Source organism: Panicum virgatum, chromosome 9N (assembly GCF_016808335.1).
Source record: "Panicum virgatum strain AP13 chromosome 9N, P.virgatum_v5, whole genome shotgun sequence".
Taxonomy (NCBI): domain Eukaryota; kingdom Viridiplantae; phylum Streptophyta; class Magnoliopsida; order Poales; family Poaceae; genus Panicum; species Panicum virgatum.
This window is the reverse complement of record NC_053153.1, coordinates 39,687,343-39,690,578: the sequence shown is the minus strand read 5'-3', so window position 1 is coordinate 39,690,578 and position 3,236 is coordinate 39,687,343. Positions and strand designations below refer to the sequence as shown.

Sequence of the window (3,236 nt, the reverse complement as noted above, 5' to 3'; positions counted from 1 at the left end):
CTGGTGCTGCGGCAGTCGGACGATGCGGAGATTCAAGAGCGACTGATCTCGAGCACCTACGGCGCCGGCAACCTGGAGGTGCTCTACATCAAGGGGATGAGGGACGTCTTCGGGCATCCGCACCTCGGGGCTCTTGATGCACCGCTGGAGGATCACTACACCACAACACCAAATTAACGACGGGAGTCGGTCGGTAAAAATTCAATATTAACGATGGACAGTCCGTAGGTAAAGTTTACCGATGGATGGTCCGTCGGTGATTCTTGTTTTATAGAGGAATCGTCTGTCAGTAAATGTATCTATATTTACATATGAACAGTTAGTCGGTAAATCTTTATACTACAATGAATTGTCTATCGGTAAAAGTATCTGAACCAGTCCAATACAGCCTACCTCGACCCATGAAACTGGACAATATATACCTACCTCCAAAGTTAAACCTAACCTTATCCTCCGTTCCTCCTCCCCACGCACGGACCTGGTCACCTGGCGGCTGCTTCAGTTGCCCGCATCTGGATCTCGTGGTGCCTCTGCCCTCTCGGCTCTCACAGAGCGCGCGGCGCGAGGCCGGGCGGCGCCGGTGCGGCTCTGCACGCACGGCCAGGCGGCGCAACGCCTCCATCCCCTTCCTCCCAAGCGCATCCCCCTGCCTCCGCATCCGCGCCTCCCTGGCGCTGCCCCTGCCTTCCTATGGCTGAGCACCCACGTCGGCTCCCCTAGGCCGGGCGCCGCTGCCGCCAATTCGCGGCTCTCCATGGAGCGGCGTCGCCGTCGACGGCTCGTGGTTCCCCTAGGGCGGGGCACTCCTCCCTGAGCTCAGGCCGCCTCATCCTCCTCCCCAACCTCGGCGCCGGCGCTGCTCCTCCTCAACCCTCGGGCCGGCGCTGCTCCTCCCCAACCTCGGCGTCGGTGCTGCTCCTCCCCGACGTCGGGCCAGCGCACCTCCTCCCCAACCTCGGCGCCGACGCGCTCTTCTCTGAGCTCCTCCCCGACCTTGAGCAGGTATATAAGTTCATGTATTGACAAAAGAATAGCGAGTCACTGAAATTGGTTGCAGATTGGTAGAATAATAGCATGTTACTGAAACTAGTGTTCGTGGATTGACAAAACCTTTGAGGTCTGAACCTTTGATAGAAGCTAGTGTAGGTTATCGATGGTGGTAAGGTTATCTGAACCTTTGAGCAAACAATATTTGCTCATCATTGTGCATTGTTCAGCTAGAACACATTTTAGTCCACCAGAATTTCAAACCGCTCTGGATTCTTTTCCTTAAATGATTTCCTGATGCGTTGGGTGCCATATGCCTTGACTTCAGTTGATCCATGTTCGCCAAATTTTATTACTAGCACTTGCACAACAGGAGAAGGAAGCAAAGATGTTGCAAGCCTAGTTCATTGCTGCATATATAGATGTTCATGCCTGTTATATTCCCTTGCCAATGGTCTTTTTCTTTGTTTTAATTTGTCTCAGCATCTGTCCATTCCCATGATGTTGCTTATATTATTCATGAGCTTTATTTATCCATGCCTATGATGCTCGTGATGTTACTCCTGAGCATTTGTCCATGCCTCGTATTGGTTGTGTTACTATGAGCATCTGTCTGTGCCCATGATGCTGTTTCTGATAACTATATATGATCTTTTCCATGCCTATAATTTTTCTTATGTTACTCCTGAGCATTGCTTGTTTTCATATCTGAGGTGTTAGACAATATGCTGTGAAGGCATTTTACTTGCTATTAGCTAGTCAAATATAAGGCTTGGGTAGGAGGCTACCTGGGTCTGCGCTAAGGTATCTCAGGTACATGCTAGAACTTCATGTAATTGTGCTTTGTTGAAATTTATTATTTCAGGATTCAGAGAATTTTTTTCCCCTGCAGGACAAATTGAACTATAGTGTTGTCTATAGTTGTTTCTGGCTTACAGAGTTACGGGTATTGTTTCTCCTATAGGAAGAACTGAGGTTTCAGATTGTTTGGTGCTGCCGATTAGAGCTTGGAGCTGTTGCTGCCTTCTCTTGTGTGCAAATACAACACATTGCAAAGGTTGGTTTGCCTTTCCTGCTTTCCTGCTTTGCAAAGTCACAAGTGCCTATTCATTACTTAGTAGCAGTTTGTTGCAGTGGAATGGAATGATTACATTTTGTAACCTACATGATCGATTTAAGTAGAAAACATCTTTACATCTTCGATCCAGTGATTCTTTGAGATTTTGATGAACTTTGCCTACTGTCATTATCCTTTGTTGTTTCTTAACGGGTAGCAGTATATAGTTGTTGCATTTGGTATCAATAGTTTTTGCTGTCGTGCATTTCAGTGCCTGCTCACTATAGGGCGCGCTTTGCGCGCCTCATGTTGTAGTCAGTTTTCACTCTAGCCTTGTGTTGTAATTTATTCTGATATCTGAACCTTTAAATTTGCCGCTACCTTGTGTCTTGTGACTAAAAGATGTACACAGCTCAATTTGTGTGTTGGAAAACTGCATTACAGTTCTCATAAGTAGTGCTTAGTAAAATGTCAGTTTCTATATGTATGTCTTCTAACTGATTGTGCTTTTCATTTCTAAGTACTTGATTCCTGATTGTTGTTTTTTTCATTTTATGCTTGCAGCATCAGGTGGCTGCCGGCCACTAGCTAGCATTCTCATCTCCATGCCTCCCTCTCCATGCACCAGATCAAGCATGTGGCAACAAGTTAACTTGATGGAAAGTTAGTTTGTTGTGAGTTCTAAGTTTTTTTCTAGACTCTGATGGCTTCTATGCTTTGAGCTATGTTTGAATAGGAAGGACAGAGTATTAGTGGTGTTAAGTGATTTTGGATTGTACTCAACGATGATCAATGTTTGTACGGCTAACATGATAACTTATATCATTTTGATTGATTGGATTTAGTGGTGAATGAATGTGCTTTGTTGGCCCACTTTGCTTGATGTACTGAACTAACAACTAAATAACACTCAATTGCACATTTATTTTTTTTAATTTATTTAAATTATCCCGTTGGATGGTCAGTTGGTACTTTGCTGGGCGTCTTCGACTACTTCAAGTATTCAGAACGTCCTTCTGGTTGCTTCTGGGCCTTTCTTCAGATACGTCAAGTAGTCCTCCAAGTACTTCGGTCGCTTCGAGGCTGTGAGGTGCTGAAGCCCCAAAATCTTGATCATATATGGTGCGCGAAGTACTCGCGCTCTATCTGGAGTAGCCCCCGAGCTAGACCTGGGCATGGGCTGCCCGACCGA

At 46.2% G+C, this 3,236-nt stretch overlaps 1 long non-coding RNA gene across 3 annotated transcripts; it reads left to right on the top strand.

Annotated features, from left to right (window-relative positions):
* Window positions 1–446: 446 nt before the first annotated feature.
* On the top strand, window positions 447–2,917 carry LOC120690810. Of its 3 annotated transcripts, none has more exons than XR_005681953.1 (3): window positions 447–1,002; window positions 1,708–2,044; window positions 2,609–2,917. It is a non-coding gene; the product is annotated as an uncharacterized LOC120690810 (long non-coding RNA). The 3 variants fall into 3 exon arrangements; XR_005681952.1 differs by having other exon boundaries at window positions 450–1,800; window positions 1,880–2,044; XR_005681951.1 differs by having other exon boundaries at window positions 450–2,044.
* The last annotated feature ends 319 nt before the right edge of the window (window positions 2,918–3,236 follow it).